Raw genomic sequence first — 18,860 nt, 5'->3', positions numbered from 1 at the left:
AGGAAGGAAGGAAGGAAGGAAGGAAGGAAGGAAGGAAGGAAGGAAGGAAGGAAGGAAGGAAGGAAGGAGAGAAAGTAAATGGGAAGGGTAGGAAGGAAGGAATGAAGAGAGAGAGAGAGAGAAGTAGAGAGAGGGGAGGGGAGAGATGGAAAAGGAGGGAGGGAGGGGAAAGAAAGCAAATAGATGGGGACAGAGAAGTGAAAGACAGAAGGGAAGGGAAGAAAGAAAGGACCTCCCCGCATGGCTACCCAAGGCAAGCCTTGTGGGGAGTGGGAAAGAACAGCAGCACGAGGCCACAGGAAGGGCGCCCAGCCACCCAGCCATCCCAAGGCCAGCAATCCTCCATGGATGTTGGCCTCCCCCCCAACCAATCCCCCCACATGGCTGCCTAAGACCCAACGAAAGCCCCAGACCGGCTGCGGCCTCCATAGTCCATGGGGGGAAAGCCTCCCAGCCGGCTACAAAGGCTGCAGCCGGCCTGGGCACTCTTTGCCCACCCCCACCCCCGAAAACATCCCCCCACCCTCGCTGCCCCAGGCCAGCTCCTTACCTTTCTCTGCACGGGAAGCCACTCAATGTGCAGCCCCCAGCTCCTCCAGGCCCAACTGAGGGCTTCCGGGAGCTGGGGGTGGGGCTTAGCTTCCAGGTAGCAAGCCCCAACCCTGACTTCCCCCCCAACCCACCTGAAGTCTCTGAAAGCGGAGGGAAAAAACCCTCCACTTTCAAAATGGGGTGGGGGGTGGCAAAGCTCTGGCTGGCACTGGTTGCCCTCAGTCCTCCCTGGAAAATTTTTGGGAGGTGCCAGTGCCTGAACTCCCCCCCCCCACATAGTTTATGCCTATGGTTTGTGGGCCTTTTGAGGGCATCTGGTTGTCCACTCTTGGAAAGAGGATGCTAGACAAAATGGACTGTTGGTCTGATCTAACAGGGCTCTTCTTTGGGTTCTTTGGGTCACTTTGGGCCTGAGTTATGGGACTCTGGTCCAAGGATTGACTGTCCGTCCCTTCTCTAGTGTAACAATGGCAACAGACAGCCTATATCTCTGATTATACTTCAAAATGTTTCTTTGAGGGAGACATCAGAAATCAAACATATCCGTGGGCGGGTTGTTTCTCTTCCCAAGTTGGAGATCTGTGGTATCCTGGGGACTATCCTACGGCATTCAGACTTTGGGATGTTCTAGTACCATGCTTGATTTGTCGTCTTGGCAGAGACACGAACATTTGATTTTAGATCTTCCAGACATTCTGGGAACATACTCCAGTGGCAGCTGCCCAACCCACAAACCCAAAGCTTGAGCCCAAAGACTCTCGAGATGGTTTGCGGCCACCCACTCAATCTCACTCGGTTCATTGCATCCCAGATTGGTTTTGACACATCTTTCTTTCCTGGTCCAACGATTACTCATTGTGTTTCGCATTGTAGCTTTATCTTCCCTTAACTACGCCCAAAAGTCTGTGTGGTGGCACAAGTAAACACAAGGCCATGGAAACAAACCAGTGTGGTATGGCAAGGGGATTCGGCACATTAGGACAGAAACATTTTGAAACAACACAGCTAGAACTTGAGGGGACTTTAGCGTGAGAGGAATGAGAATGGCAACGTAAGCTGGAATTCTAGTGGATGAACATAAGAACATAAGAACATGAAGATTCTTTATTCCATTCCTACCTGCTAAGATAAAGACACCCACAAGAATCAGGAACACCAGCAAGTAGAGCCCGACCACTGCATATTTGAGGGCAGCCAAGGATCCAAGATGGCCGCAGGGCCCTGATGGTTTCTTCTTGCTGCCTGGACCTAGGGAAGGGTGGGAGAGGGAAAGGGCCAGTTACCTATCATTTCAGAATGATTATCACACATTTATTTCTACCAATATTAGGGAGGAAACATTATATATTTGCTAGTTAGGTTGTTTATATAACTGCCTTCCTAACCACTAAGGACACCAAGGTAGGGCTGGCATCTTCCCCCCCATAGAGTTTCTGATGATTCCTAGAGAGACCTGATGCCGCTTCGAGGTTTTCAATGAAAATGACATCATACCATTGCTGACATCAACCCCCCTCCCCATCCTCATCCTCCTGAACTCCCACCAGTTGCCAGGCTAGGGATGTTATAGTGGGAGGCTTCCCAGCACTTCCTCTCATTGCTCACTAGCAACCTGGGCATCAGCAAGAAGAAACGGAGGGGATGAATGCACGCCAACACCAGTGTTCCCTCTAAGCTGAGTTAGTGTGAGCTAGCTCACAGTTTTTCAGCCTCCGGCTCACACATTTTTTGTCTTAGCTCAGGAAGGATGGCTCCAGAGCAAGCTAATTTATGCACTAGCCATATTGCTTGCTCACAACTTTAATGCTAGTAGCTCACAAAGTAGACTTTTTGCTCACAAGACCCCCACAGCTTAACGGGAACATTGGCCAACACTGTGCCTGTGTGCTTACATCATTTTCGGTAAAATTTTTTTACCAGAAATGATGTAAGTACGCAGCCCCTGCTCCCAATTCTTCCTGGGGGTTTAGCCTGGCAACCCTACACCAAGGGCAGTTCAGAATCACAGAATTAATAAAATCACAGTAAAATACACACAAAATTTATCAAAACATTCATTCAAAGGCCTTCTGGAGTAAAAATGTCTTTTCTCTGCTCCAGAAGGTCTGAAGGGACAGCGTGAGTCTCACCTCCTAGAAGACATGAGCATACAGTGACTAGTTAACTTGGTGGTATACAAGAAATGTTTCTGCTGCATTACGGGCTTGAATCAACACCAATGGACTTCGTCGCTTTTCAGAAGGACATTGTTTCAAAGTATGTTCTTCCTCTGGGGAGCACCCTTTGTCTTTGAATAAAGTTCCAACTTAATTGCAATAATTTGCAGAGATCTCACAGCTTGTGCCATCTCTTATTCTGTTCATGCCCAAATGAAGAGAAAAAAGTAATTTTTACATGTCGAGCAGAAAATTGATATGCTATAGATGTAGCATTTCAAGTCATGATTCAGTGAGATATGCAGAATATAAAAATTGGATTAATCGCTACCTCCAAGCTATATAAACCAAGATTTGTCTCATTTGTCTCAAATAACAATATTTCTAGAGGTTATTTGTTTTAAATAAGCCATCAGTTTGATCATATAAAGCCTATTTAATTTCTCTAGCTACTCTTTTTTTACTTGGGAGCAAATTTTTCTTCCAGTGTCCAGCATAGACAATATGACCAGTTGCTACTGCGTATAGAACCAGTTCTTGAAGAGAAGGTGGAATATGCACAACAGAATGTAACAGTAACAATTCTGTTTATTTACATATTTATTTATCTTTCTTGTGGAGACAAGGTGAATTGCACAGTCAATCAATAGTATGAGACAGCTAATAAGGAATGTAATAGGACCGAGATTACAGAATGTTTCAGACTTTGTTTCAAAGCATAAAGCATTAGACATGATATGTTAAACAATGCAGAAAATGGTATTACATAAATGTAAAAACAAAGCAGTGGGATCAGGATACTACATATAGCAGACAGATCAAGCATGCTATTCAGCAGCAGGAGCAGTAAACAGGCCACTAAAATTCAAAGCAGGCAAGAATCCAGTACTGAAAAGAATATTCTTGGCCTTGTGGTTCACAAACTGATGATTGCTGTATCATCTAAGAGGAAAACAAAGGCCATACTTTCCGACAGGAAAGTGCTGGGGAGTGACTGACTCTAGAACTGAAATAGGAGTAGGGTTCTGTTCTGTTAATACATAGGTTGGATGTTATTTCCCAAATTGTGTTATTTTGTTGTTGCTGTTGTTCAGTCACACAGTCGGGTCCAACTCTTCGCAACCCCATGGACCAGCTCCCGCCAGGCCCTCCTGTCTTCCGCCGTCCTCTGAAGTTTGCTCAGTTTCATGTTTGTTGCATCTATGACACTGTCTAACCCTCTCATCCTTTGCCGTCCCCGTCTTCTTTGACCTTCAATCTTTCCTAGCATCAGGGTCTTCTCCAGTGAGTGCTCCCTTCTCATTTGGTGGCCAAAGTATTTGAGCTTCAGTTTCATTATCTGGCCTTCCAGGGAACAGTCAGGGTTGATTTCTTTTAGGATTGACTGATTTGATCTTCTTGCAGTCCAAGGGACTCTCAAGAGTCTTCTCCAGCACCATAGTTCAAAAGAATCTATTCTTCGGCGCTCGGCCTTCCTTATAGTCCAACTCTCGCAGCCATACATGACTACTGGGAATACCATTGCTTTGACCATGCGGACTTTTGTTGGCAGGGTGATGTCTCTACTTTTTATCATGCTGTTTAGGTTCACCATCGCTTTCCTCCCAAGGAGCAGGCGTCTTTTAATTTCATGGCTGCTGTCACAGTCTGCGGTGATCTGGGATCCCAGGAACATGAAGTCTGTCACTACTTCCACGACTTCCCCTTCTATTTGCCAAGGATTGATGGGGCCGGATGCCATGATCTTAGTTTTTTTGATGTTGAGCTTCAAGCCCACTTTTGCGCTCTCCTCTTTTACCCTGAGCAGGAAGCTCTTTAGATCCTCTTCACTTTCTGCCATTAGAGTGGTATCGTCTGCATATCTGAGGTTGTTGATCTTTCCCCCAGCAATCTTAATTCCCGCTATTTACCTCAATGCTATAAAGCTCCACCTGTCTATTTCTATTCATTAAGCCTCTATTAAAGGAACAGGACATTTTCCTCCAGGCCTGTTGCGAACCCTAGACAGAAAATGTCTGAACCAAATGAAGTGCAGGACTGTGTGATATCATGGAGAGGGTGCCCTTGGTGAAATCAGTATGGCCTGGTTCACAAGGGGATTAGGGTTAAGGTTAGGGCTTCTAGCCATTGTGGCTAAAGGGAACCTTCACATTTTGAGGCAGCAAACCTCTGACATAAGAACAAAAAGAAGAGCCCTGTTGTATCAGATCAGCAGTCCATGTAGCCCAGCATGCTGTTTCATACAATGGGTAATCAAGTATAATTCCCATTTTCCCATTATAACTTGAGACCTCTGGGTAATTGCGGCCCTTGCCACCAATGCTCACCTCATTGGCATTTGGAACCTGGGGTCAAACAGGAGTACACAATCATCCTGGGGAGAATTTTTTTTTTTAAAGGTCTTGTCTACTTATAGGAAGTTCTGACCATAGAGTTCCTGGCAATTCCTAGAGCAATCCAGAAGTAAAAAAGGGTAACCGTTAGGAACTCCATGGTCAGCACTACCTGTAAGTAGACAGGGGGCTTATTTTTCTTTTTAATTTTTCTCTGGGTACACTTTACCCTAAGCAGGGGGGTTTGGGGTGGGGGTGGTGTATGTGGCATCAGTGATGTCACTACATCACATCCAGAGTTTATGTGGGGTAGCTCTAGGAACTGCTAGAAACTTTAAGAATTTCTGGTGATTCTTAGAACTATCCTACTTCAAATCCAGGTTTTTCTCAGAAGAGATGTAGTGATGTTGGTGACATCACTGGTTTTTTTAATTCTCCCACCACTGCTCAGAGTGGTGGCAGACAAAGATGGCTGCCAGTGGGAGACGTCCTGCCATAGTGGGAGGCCTGGTAGCCCTAGGTTCCATGGAGGGCCAACAAACAGATAATAGAAGCCCTGATGTTGTCTCCTAGTGCTGGTATTCAGAGGTTTGCTGCCTCTGGATGTGGAAGCCACCTACTCTCCTGGCCATCCTTATGTCCTCTGGCAGTGTATTCTGCAATTAAAACGCATGAGTGAAAAAACACTTCTTTTAAAATCTGACCTGAATCTGTTGCCCATCAACTTAATTGGGTGCCCGTGAATTCTTGTATTCTGAGAAAGGGAGAAAGAGTTATTTCTATCTAGGTACTTTCTCAACCCAAAAAGGACATCCACAGACAGAGGCAGATCTTTCCCATCTCCTACTTCCTTCAAAAGCTTCCCAGGACATCCAAGCCAATGCTGTAATTCACAGGAACATTGTCAACAAAATGTGATAGGCTACAGGGGGCTGTTCAGAGGAGCAATTGTTCCCACTAACTGCTCTTGCAGTGACAGAGCTTCTCCTAATAAGAGATAAGAGATTGGATTTATACTCAGAGTGTCTTAAAGTGTCTCAGAGTGGCTTACAATCTCCTTTCCCTTCCCCTCCCCACAACAGACACCCTGTGAGGTAGGTGGGGCTCAGAGAGCTCTTTCGAGAACTGCTCTTTCAAGAACAGCTCTGACAGAACTATGGCTTGCCCAAAAGTCATCCAGCCAGGTGCAAGTGGAGAAGTGGGAATCAAACTTAACCACTACACCAAACCGGAAGAAGATCCATTGGTGCAAGAGGGAAGCGAGGTTGATGTCACTGCAAGTGTAGCTCCCATGCCTTATTGTGTTTTGTTCATGGGGCTTCCATAACTCAGGATGCAATTGGTGGCAACCAGTGGGGGTGGGTGGGGGGAATTACCAGGAGCAGCAAGGAGGCCCATCCAATGTGCAGCAATGTATCTATGTCACTGACTACATGACCCAGAAGTGACATCATCACTTCTTGGACATTGGGGTGATGCTCTGGTATTTGGGCAATTTTGGCTTCTACCATAGAGTTTTTGCCCAAACACCAGAGCATTGCCCTGATGACCTGGATGTGATGATGTCACATCCAGGTCATGTGGGCAGTGACGTAGACATGTCGCTGCATGGAAGATGGATCTCCCTCTTTTTCAGGGTAAGTTCCCCCCCACTGGCCAGCTGATTGGTGGCAGGGTGGTAGGGCCTGGAAGCGGGGGACCCCCACCTCCATTGAGGAATCTGGCAACCCTACTGGGTAGGTCAACTCAGAAGTAAGTCCCATGTTATTCAGTGGGGCTTACTTTCAAACTGTCATTAGGATTTCACTATCAGAGTATTTTTCCCCCCCAAAGGTCTCAAGAGGGGAAGAGGGAAAAGACATTGCTCTTTTTCCAGAATTGATATGATTTGGATGTCTGAAGAATTGTCAATGAAAACACATAAGACTGAAATTTTGCCAAGATGTAATTCAGATCACAATCCGGTGGTATGGAGTTCCACAGAAAGGAAAAAACCCTTTCTGTGGAGGATTAATGAAGATTTGTTGGATAAGAAAACGGTAATTGAGATGTTAAAGGAAGAAACGAAACAATTCTTTCAACAAAATTTAAATAAAGAAACACCGATACAGATTGTATGGGATGCTTATAAAGCGGTGATGAGAGGAATTCTCATCTCGCAAAACGTGAAGCAAAAAAAGGAAAAACTTCAAAAACAAACAGAAGTGTTAGAAAAAATTGCGCAGAAAGAAAAGGAATTAAAAAAGAAGCCTGGAAAAAAGCAAATTATTAAAGAATTAAAGTTGCTGAAGGAACAACTGAATGAGACTTGGAATCAGGAAATGTATTGGAATTTAAAGAAGTTACAACAGAAATCTTTTGAAGGGGCGAACAAACCGGGAAAATACTTAGCTTGGCAACTTAAGGCTAGAAGAGAGAGAAGAATGATAACCAAAATAATAGAAGATGGAAAAGAGTTCGTTGATCCTAATGGAATAAAGAGATGTTTCTTCAAGTATTATGCTAAACTATTCCAAACAACTAGAGTTGATCTTGAGAAGATTAAAACATATTTAAAGGAGATTCCACTACCAAAAATAAGTAAGGAATACAAAGATTTATTAAATGGTCCAATTCAAAAAGAAGAAGTGATGAAGGCAATAGAAGAGACAAAGTTGGGGAAGGCGCCTGGGCCGGACGGATTTACAGCGAAATTCTACAAAAAGATGAAAGAAGAAATTTCCCCGGTCCTGGAAGCTTTAACCAACGAAATAAGAGAAAACAAAAAGGTGCCGGACTCATGGAAAGAAGCAATTATTTCTTTGATTCCAAAGGAAGGACAAGATTCAACAAATGTAAAGAACTACAGGCCAATATCTCTTTTGAACAACGATTATAAAATCTTTGCAAAAATTATTGCAGAAAGGGTGAAAAACTATTTACAAACGGTAATTTCTGAAGATCAAGCGGGCTTTTTACCCAAAAGGCAGATTAGAGACAATGTAAGAATAGTAATGGACGCAATTGAATATTATGAAAAGCACCCAGAAAAAGAAGTAGCTTTTCTGTTTGTTGATGCAGAAAAAGCTTTTGACAATCTTAATTGGAATTTTATGCACCAGATGATGGAAAAGATTGAAGCGGGACAACATTTTAGAAATTGTATTGAAGCTATCTATTCTGAACAAAGAGCTAAAATAAATGTGAATAAAGAACTGACAGATAACTTCAAAGTACAGAAAGGAACAAGGCAAGGTTGTCCGTTATCACCGTTATTATTTATCTGGGTATTGGAAATACTTTTACAAAAAATACAGTACGATCAAGAAATAAAGGGCTTGACACATAAAGGACACCAATACAAATATCGAGCATTTGCAGACGATGTAATGTTTATGGTGGAAAACCCAACAGAAAAATTGACATTGCTTTTTCAAAAAATAAAGGAGTTTGGAGAATTGGCCGGCTTTTACGTAAATAAGAATAAAACAAAACTTATATGTAAAAACATGATCAAACAAAAACAAGTGGAACTACAAGAACTGGTACAATGTGAAGTAGTTAAAAAAACAAAATACCTTGGAATTGAATTAACGGCAAAAAATATAGACCTATATAAGAATAATTATGAGAAATTATGGACTAAGCTGACTCAAGATTTTAAGAAATGGGATAAAATGAACTTATCACTGATGGGAAGAATATCAGTTATAAAAATGAATGTCCTACCACGTTTGATGTTCCTGTTCCAAACAATACCAATTCTGCATAAAACGGATTTGTTGGCCAAGTGGCAACAAGAGTTGTCAAAATTTGTTTGGGCAGGCAAGAAACCAAGGATCAAAATGAAAATACTTTGTGATGCCAAAGAAAGAGGAGGTCTACAAATGCCAAATCTTAGACTATATTATGAAGCGGTTTGTCTAACATGGATGGATCAATGGGTGAAGCTTGAAAATGACAGATTGTTGGGGTTGGAAGGGCATGATTGTAGATTTGGCTGGCATGCATATTTATGGTATGACAAGATAAAAATGGACAGTTTTTTTAAACTTCACTTGGTGAGAAAAGCTTTGTATATGGTATGGACAAGATATAAGAAGTACCAGAGTGACTTAAGACCATTGTGGATTGTACCAGTAGAAGTGTTGATATCTTACTCAAGACAGCGAGGTAGAGACTGGTTGCCATATAGAGATTTAATTAAAAAAGAGGGAACAGAGTGGGTAATGAAAAAGCAGAATGAAATTGAATATGAATATGAGTGGTTGAAATATATGCAGATTTATGATCTTTTTAGATCTGACAAAAAAAACTATGGTTTTAGAGAGGAAAAAAATGAAATTGAAAAGGTTTGGGAGAGTGGAGGAGGAAAAAATATTTCTAAAATGTATAAGGTGTTGTTAAAATGGTATACTGAAGATGAAACTGTTAAAGAACAAATGTTAAAATGGGCTATTAATATGAATAAGGAAGTGGCTATGGAAACCTGGGAATATTTGTGGAAAAATTCTATTAAGATCTCGACATGTACTAATGTTAAAGAAAATTGTTATAAGATGATGTATAGGTGGTACATGACACCTAAGAAGATTGCAAATATGAATCAAAATATGTCAAACAAATGTTGGAAATGTAAGAGGCATGAGGGCTCATTTTATCATATGTGGTGGACTTGTGAGAAAGCTGTAGACTTTTGGACAAAAGTCCACAATGAAATGCAAAAAATATTGAAATGTTCTTTTAAAAAAGCACCGGAAATTCTGCTTTTGGGACTTAAAATGGAAGAAGTCAATACGACTAAAAAGACTTTACTCTGGTACCTGATAGTGACAGCGAGAATGATTTATGCTCAGTTTTGGAAGACGGAAAAGGTACCAGAGGTTGAAGAATGGATACAAAAAGTTCTGTTCATGGCACAAATGGATAAGATTACAAAAAAACTGAATAACAAAGAAGACGATGAGTTTTTTGGAGAATGGAATGATTTTAAAATTTATCTGGAAAAGAACTGGGATGTGAAACAAAACTTAATATGTTTAGATCAATATTAAGTCAAACGATGTTATCTTTAGATTGTAATGATGAGAAACTGATATTGTTGATGATATGAAGTAATTTGGAGCAGGGGTGGAAGCATTGTGGGAAGCCATTGGAGGGAGGGGAGGAACTGGGAATGGGGTAGACAATTGATAGAATGAAAAGTTTTATATGTTGTATTCCTGAGAAAATAAAAAATTTGTTTACCAAAAAAAAAAAAAAAAAAGAGGGGAAGAGGGAAATGGAGTGATCTTGTACTTTGAGTCCCTCGGAATCACACACTCTAACTCACTAAGAAAATATGGGAAACAAACTTGGGTTGAACAAATGTTCCCTATTTAATTTATTTTCGTAGTCGATTTTATTTTGGTCAACGGTTTTGGTTATCCACATTTCACTATTATCGGTTCATTTCTATTGTATGGCTTTTTATACACAATACACATTATTTATATCATACCAGACTCTATTTATAAGTACAATGAATAACAGTGCTTATTGATGCACAACTTATTTTGGGGAAAGTGTACATTTGTGGGGGGAGGGAGGAATTCAGCGTGAGGAAATCAAAACTGATGCCAAGTCAGAGAATGATAGGTTGGATCTGCCCAAGGGAAAAGTAAAATCAAAACAGAAATTGTTGATTCAAAACAGCAGGGATGAGAAATTTGAAATCTCCCCTAAAAGCAACTGACTTCAAACTGGGGTTTTGGATGAGTGCTTTTGGCATAAGATCTCCCCCCTCCCCACTGGTTCTCATGGGAAGCAAAACTCCATTTCATGAAGGTGATATTAACTTGGCAGGTATCCTGAAGTAACTCTAATAAGGACAGGAAAAGGGTATGACTTAACACTGGTAGCAAAACCTCCTCAGTCCAAATAGCCCCCCAGATCACTTACAAAGAAAGCTAAATGTTTTTATAAGTGCTGCTGTTGTTGTTGTTGTTTTAATAAATCTGGCATGAAGAATTTCTCACAAACTTTTTGCCAAGAGGAGGGATTTGGCACATAACTCTGGAGCCAATAGCTTGTGTTATAAGGTTGCACAAGCACCTTTGCCTTTAATAACAGTCTGAGAACATAATAAACAAAAGGGAGATGAGTTTGGAAGAGTTCTGAAGGCATCAAAATCTACGGAGACTGAGCATAAATAAATTATGAAAATATATAGTCCGTAGGTTATAAGTCTCTTCCTGAGTCATGGCAAAGTCACACTCTATTGTAGAGAGGGACTTGAAGATGCCTCCTTCCCTCCCCCTCAATCAGTCACTAGTAGGTAAAGGTAAAGGTTCCCTTGCTCGAGAGCCAGTCGAATCCGACTCTAGGGTTGCGGTGCTCATCTCCGTTTCAAAGCCGAAGAGCCAGCGCTGTCCGAAGACGTTTCCGTGGTCATGTGGCCGGCACGACTAAACACCAAGGCGCACGGAACGCTGTTACCTTCCCACCGAAGTGGTACCTATTTATCTACTTGCAATTTCTTGCTTTCGAACTGCTAGGTTGGCAGGAGCTGGAACTAGAGACGGGAGCTCACTCCGTCTTGCGGCACCTGGGTCTTGAACTGCTGAACTACTGACCTTCCACAGCCTGCAGTTCAACGTCTTAACCACCGCTAGTAGGACAAACCTCCAAATAAATGACCTCCTGACTGTTTTCCAAAATGTCAGTTTCTTCACAACTGCCTCTATCCAGCCTCTCTGCTTCAATATACAAATTCTGCAATTAATCAAAGTATTGTTGCATCACCGCAGCCAATTAGAACACTGAGGACACAGTCAGCAACTAGCGGTCCTTGTGTGAAATCTATTTTTTTTTAATTCTGATGTCCCATTTCGCCCACATTGCCTTTGCTATCTTGTGGCCTTAGAGGTCATCAGTGCCTGTTTTGGGTAGTTTTCTGTCCTAGCAGGTATGACCCCCCCCCCGAGTTCTTAACCCTACTATTTTCATGGCTGTTCACAACTCTTCACATCAACCTATTTCTCGCCGTTTCTCACTCTGCTACTCCTTTGGAAGCCTCCCTGGTGTGACCCCAGACAATCAGGGATGACATCTAGGAGATGGTAATGTATCCCATATTCTGTAGCCAATCAGATTTAGCTACACAGTGATATTAATCAGGCAAATGAGGCCCATAAGAGTGAGGGCAAACCGTCCTGCCCTGGGTCACAGAGTAGTCCTCCTAACCAAAGCAGGATCACACTAAACATCAATCCATTTCTCAGTCCTTTTCCTATGATAAAATTCTAACAAAAAGTTTTCCATTAAATTTTCCTTTCAGCTCAGTGCTACATCTAGTTTCACTGACCAGACTCTTTGACAAAGTCCACTAGAGGCTGCACTCTAGGCACCAAGCAATGCAGTGAAAACCATCTCTGTGTCCTCCTCAGACTGAATTCACCTCCACAGCTGCTGTCCTAACTTCCTGGAGACAACTGGGAGGTTCTCCGGGAGGGCAAATTTTCACCTCATTTGGCAGCCTCAGAATTTAGACTCCTCACCCAACTTAGTTACTGCTGCCTGTTTTTCAAAACACCATCTGGAACTACCGCTGTGCTGAGACCACTACCAGGCAAGCCAAAGAGCTGAGCATTGCAAAAAAAAAAAACACAACCCACCAGTGGGGACTTCTCACCTATGGATGGGTTGGTATACTCCTGTTCCTCTCCAGCCTCTTTCTCTGCAGTCTCCTAGCAACTGGAGTGAAAGAAATCCCAGGATTTTTTCCAGACTCCATCTGTTTACTCTGGATAAGTCTGGCTTGGTTCAGCATGTGTAAGGTTGCAGTCATAAGGTATTCAATAGTTTGACACCGGAAGGATTAAATCTCAGAAATTACCTCATGGGTTGTACAAAATCAAATTATATTCCCCAAAGAGAAATACTGGAAGGAAATATATGGCCCAAGAAAACAAAATAATTGCTGTTCCTGAACTGGGATGCTGGGAAATTTGAAAACCCAGCTCTTACTTTCTTTGATTCTTCATTCATTTATTTGCTTGCTTAAATATTTCTATTCTACAAGTCCTCCTCACCCACAGATTCACAAGGCAGATAAGGGTAAATACATAGTAATGCAAACATCAAGCATAAATGCTTTAAAAACAATGAATAAGATCCTGAACAGAGACAACCCCTTCTAAATCCACTGAAGTCAAGGGGCTGCTTAAAAGGTGTAATTCTCTTTAGGATTCCAATGATAAACACTTAGAACCAGCATACTGTTGTGGTGGAAAGTACTGTTAAGTCACAGCTGACTTAAGGCAACTCCATCGGGTTTTCAAGGAAAGAAACGTTCAGTGGTGGTTTGCCATTGCCTGGCTCTGCATCATGACCCTGGTATTCCTTGGAGGTCTCCCATCCAAATACTAGCCAGGGCTGACACTGCTTAGCTTCTGGGATCTGACGAGATCAAGCTAGCCTGGGATATCCAGGTCAGGATAACATACTATACAGCAGCTTATTAAAAAATCAGGCAAACCAACGTATCATGCAAATGTCTTTGTGAAGCACCCAGGATTACCCTTTTCTGCCTTTCAGAATCAGGTTGCTCTGAATAATGACAAATAGTTTATATACTGTTTTCTGTAGCTGCTAGCCTTATGCAAGTGGCATAAAAGCCTGAGATAATCAACATGTAGAGGGCTGGAGCAGGATCATACCCAATCTCCCTGCTTCCTCCCTCCATACATGGACTTCTGTGCAGAGCCTACAGATATGTCACCTGAACCTCTTCTACGCATCCTTGGATAATGGGGATAAAAGAGCAAAACTGGACCTCTTGAGGACTAAGGATGAATGGATTCCTTTTGTTCCGCTCCTTTATCACTATGAAATTTCACTCTGTTCTGCATTTCACTCCTCTTGGATTCTGGTTGAACTGGGAGAATGTCTAAAATTAAATCTGGTATTGGAGCGTACTTTCTCTTGGAGGGGCTCCAATAATGGAAGTCATCCAGAGAAAAATATTCAAAGAAACTGAGCACAGAAAGGTAAGCGATGGGAGGAGCAGGGGTTGTTTCCCCTTTCCTACACATGCTAAGTCACTCAGTTCTTATATACCCCAGAATTAAACCTTGTTGGTCCTAAAGGTGTCACTGGACTCAAACTTAGTTCTCACATCTGTTGTTAACTCTTTTATTAGATGTATGCTAATTTGCTGCTATCCACATGTTTTACCAACTGCATTAATCCAATATTAGCCATACACACGGGCCGGATATCGCGGGGGGAGGCGTGGCTAATTGCCCTGGTGCAGTTCGATCTGTGATTACATGATCAGACACGCCGGCAGCACACCACGGGTCCTTCCCTCGGCGCCAGCAGGTAAATGAGGGACCGGAGGAGATTGCAGTGGGATTAGGGTTACAGAACTGGAAAATAATGCAAGCAAGCAAACAAAACCCTGTCTAAGGCATAATATACCATAATGCAGAAAGTGAATTACAAGGTAGAAGATAATGCAATTAAAGCAAGGTCATACACAGAATAAACACTGCAATAGACAGCAGTCCTACTGTCTTATAAAAGTGATCTCCTGAGCTGTTCCATTGCATGTCAGTCCCTTTATAAAAACACCTTCCTGGACATGGAGCCTTGTAACCAAGGGCAGAGAAGATGAGTACTCGTTTGGCTCTGAGCAAAATGGTTGGGTTGTTTTTTTTTTTGTTAATCAACAGTGTTATGACATTGTATATGCTGGGGTTTTAAATTTATAATGGAAAGATAAAATCTGTTTTACAAAGTGAGAGTAAAAGAAAAATGAACTCATCCGGAATGTTCTTCTAGAGATTAAATGTCTTCCCAAAGTGTTTATGTATTTTTTTTCCACCCTGCCAGAGTGATGAATACCACAGGTCGTATATTTGGCCAAATGATTCCACAATCACATAAACGTTTGTTATTGGGTGTAATGGAGAAGAACAGCTCCAGCTAGAATGTAGAACAAGCTGTTGAATCATGTTACTGAAACAAAACTGAAGATCACCATAAACAGAATGAATGTAATACCTTTTATGAGGAACTGGGGTTGATGGCTTCAGGTTGGGCAATTCCTGAGATTTTTGGGGTGGAGAGGGTTGGGGAGGAGAGGGACGTCAGTGGGTTTAATGCCATAGCAGCCATTTGCTCCAGAAAAACTGATCTCTGTTGCCTGGTGCTCAGCTGCAATACCAGGAGATCTCTAGCCACCGCCTGGAGGCTGGCAACCCTAGGACCAACCAAAGCACCCCAACCCGTGTGTATTAAAAAAACCAAACACTGTTATCAGTTTGCATATGGAGGGGAAGAAGCACAACCATTCTTGATTGTCTTAAAATCTGGCTCACCTGCTTTGCAGTTTTAAGGTCTCCAGCTGAGTCCTTAGACTCTGTGGGAACCCATGTTTGGGAGATCATGCTGAGATAAATGGACTGATGGTCTGACACAGTATAAGGTGGTTTTGTATGTTCATATGGGTGAAGTCAGATTGTTGACTCCTGGTGATTACTACCCACATCCTTCTGAGCTATTCAGGCAGGGCACACGTAATACTTTTCAGTTATTTGAATGGATTTCACCATGATTTAACATTCAATTTATATACCGCTCTAACCCCGAAGGGTCTCTAACCGGTTTACATACAATTTCAATTCCTATCTGGGGCCACATTATATAGGGAAGTGACTTCCTACCGGCACCCAGGCAGCAGGGCTTGTTGTTATCCGGCTCCTTCAAGCGGGCTTCGGGTGTCGGCGTTCCACCTCCTGGTGCCTTGGAACAGGTCTTTTTCAGTCCAGCGGCTTCCTTCGGCGGGCCCATCCTGGTGCGTGGTCCCGTGCCACCTGCAGCTCTGGCTCACGTCCTGCTGGCTCCGCCACGCCACCCCGCCACGTCACCGTGCCCCCACGACTCCGCCTCCACCGGACTCCGTCGCTCGACGTTGTGCTCACTAGGTCGCCAGGGCTGCTCACCCACCGCACCGCTTTCGCTGCTCCGCTGCCGCCACTGATGCTCCTGCTGCACACCTCTTGAGGAGAAGGGTGCCCCCTGCCACCTAGGGGCAGGTACCCAATTTATCTACTTGCTATTTTTACTTGCTATTTTTATTTTTAATGCTTTCGAACCGCTGGGTGAGCGGGAGCTGGGACTAGGGCCGGGAGCTCACCCCGGCCGCGGTGGGTCTTGAATAGCCATAGCAGCTGTTCATTGATGTTACAGCAGGCGTTTTGCAGCCTGCGCCACCGCTCTCATCTTAGGCTCCATCTACACATTACAAAATCCTTGTGTTTAGGGTTACCAAGTTGATCTTCGCTGGGAGCAGGGGGCTCCCGGCCGACGTCTGGTGTGCGCGCGCGCAAAGCGCACACGCACCACACACACGTCACCCAGAAGTGACAGGAGGACGCCAGGCACGCTGGGGGTGGGGGCACAGCCATACAAGGGAAAACCATAGAGTTCCCCCCGTGGCCCGATCTGGCAGCGCCGGGGAACAGGCCTCTGGGGCGGGGTTTTCCCCGCCCCCCGGGGGGACTTGGGATCCCTACTTCTGTTTCCTGGGGAACACCACAAGGTCTTTGTATCACACACGCAATGAAAGTTTTGTTCCTCCCAATTACACACGGGATCTTTTCTGTTTGTGATCACAGCACACAGGGAGAAGTGGTTTCAGCATCCCCAACCCCCATGCTGTTTTCACATCTTCAAACCATGCCATAGAACCACTATTGGCTCTGTTGTGAAACTTCCGGGGAGCCACAAAAACAACATGATTTTTTTCAGTGGAGTCAACAGCAAATCAACGGGGTGGTTTGAGGATGCAAAAACAGCATGGGAGGTGGACTAAATCTACCTGTCCTTTTGTGCTGTCATCTCAAACCGGGAAAACCCAGAGTGCATCTGGGAGGCATAAAACTCTCATGGTACATGGGAGGAAGTGACATAACAAGAAGAGGAGCAGAGGGAGGAGAGGACCTTTCACCCTGATGCAGCATTATAGGATGTGCCATCACAGGGTGGACATCAAAGTTGTGCTGTGCGCATTCCCCAAACTCCATCCTCCACAGGCACCATCCTCAGATCCCCAGAATTTCCCAAGCAAGAGTTGGCAATTCCTGCTTAAGAAGATGTACGTTATAAAAATAATACTTTTTTATTCACACAGAAGGATGTTTAGAATATAAATTGGTGGTGTGCTTAGTCCAACCCAGGTGAGTGGTGGCTGTGGACTTAGACTGGAAGTGACTTGCCTTTTTTAATTATTATTTTCTTTTCCTCATATTCTTAAACTGTAGCTTAACTAAGTTTGAGTCCAGGGGCACTTTTAAGACCAACAAAGTTTTATTCCAGGTATAAGTTTTTGTGCGCACGCACATGTCTTCAGATACAATGAAATTGAATTTACCAGTCCATGTATAGGTACAGGGTAAGCAACAAATTGGCATACAGCATAATGAGAAGGGGACGGCAAAGGATGGGATGGTTAGGCAGTATTATCGATGCAATCAACATGAAGTTGAGAAAATTCCAGAGGATGATGGAGGACAGGAGTGCCTGGCGTGATGTGGTCCATGGGGTTGCGAAGAGTCAGACTCGAGTGTGTGACTGAACAACAACAACATAATGAAGATATGTAACAGATGCAAGGACCAAACAGGAATAACAAACTTTATTTGTTTGGGTTTAATTCTGGGGGGCAATATAGTGAAGGAAATAAATATGTCAAAATTGGAGATTGATGAGCAGATGCATCCTTAACTGTGGAATGCTGAGAGACTGATGAAGACAGAGAAAAAGCAGAAAGGCTTTTCCGTGCCTATTTTGCCTCAGTTTTTCCCCTGAAGAACAGACTCATTTAGAGAAGGCAGTAGGCAAGGCATGGTGTCCGGGCTGCTGGTTGACATGGACAGAGATGCACATGATTGCACTGAGTGAGTACAAATCTCCCGGGCAAGATGTTATGCACCCAAAATTGCTCAAAGAACTTTCTAGAGAGCTTGCAGAGCCTTTGTTCATCATCTTCCAGACCTCTTGGAGGACAGGAGACATGGCACAAGACTGGAGGAGTGCAAATGTTATCACAATTTTCAAAAGAGAGGAGGGATGACCTCAGAAACTAAAGGCCAGTCAGTTTGACCTCTGTCCCAGGGAAGATACTGGAGCAGTTTTTAAAGGGATCAAGTCTGTAAGCATCTAAAGGACAACTTGGTGATCCAGGGCAGTCAGCACGGATTTGTCCCCAAGAGGTCCTAATTTCCTTCTCTGATCGAGTGACAAGCTTACTGGATCAAGAGATGTTGTTTATGTTGTTTACCTGGATTTCAGTAAAGCTTTTGGCAGGATTCCCCATGATATTCTGATGGGTAAACTCAGGGGTCATTTCGTAGAAAAAGAGCTAGGGGGACTCATTAGCATAACTCATTAGCATATGCCACACCCCCTGACATCACCGGAAGTGTGTCCTCCCCACAGCCGGCAGCGACCTCCAGCGGGCACCAGCAGGGAGCTCCAGGCCCCGCCCTCCCACACCTCACCCGGGGGGATGGCGTCCCCCCCCAAATGACCCCTGGGTTGGATCCAAACTCCTGTAACTGGAGGGAGATTTGGAGTTGATGCCGGTGACGCAGTCTGTGGAGGGAGGGAGCTCATCGTGAATGTTACACCATACAGTTCTCCCTAGGGATATCATTCCCCAGGAGGGGGCGGGTGATCCCCCACTTTTGTGGGTTCTGGCCTGCCGCAGGCCAGCTGGCTGGCAGGAGGAAATTCCCCCCACCCCGATGCCTTACGTTACACACTGAATATCAACACATTACACACAAAGTGA

The 18,860-nt window shown here is 43.7% G+C and overlaps 1 long non-coding RNA gene across 1 annotated transcript in view; it reads right to left on the bottom strand.

The window, feature by feature from the left end:
* Positions 1-1,677: 1,677 nt before the first annotated feature.
* LOC107110759 overlaps positions 1,678-18,860 on the bottom strand; it is a 41,981-nt gene continuing 24,798 nt past the window's right edge. The window contains exon 3 of the long non-coding RNA XR_001482534.1: positions 1,678-1,800. This is a non-coding gene — a long non-coding RNA (uncharacterized LOC107110759). The remainder of the gene's footprint in view (positions 1,801-18,860) is intronic.

Source organism: Gekko japonicus, unplaced genomic scaffold, assembly GCF_001447785.1.
Source record: "Gekko japonicus isolate JY-2015 unplaced genomic scaffold, Gekko_japonicus_V1.1 scaffold6, whole genome shotgun sequence".
NCBI classification, from domain to species: Eukaryota; Metazoa; Chordata; class Lepidosauria; order Squamata; family Gekkonidae; genus Gekko; species Gekko japonicus.
This window is presented reverse-complemented; position numbering and strand designations above follow the sequence as displayed.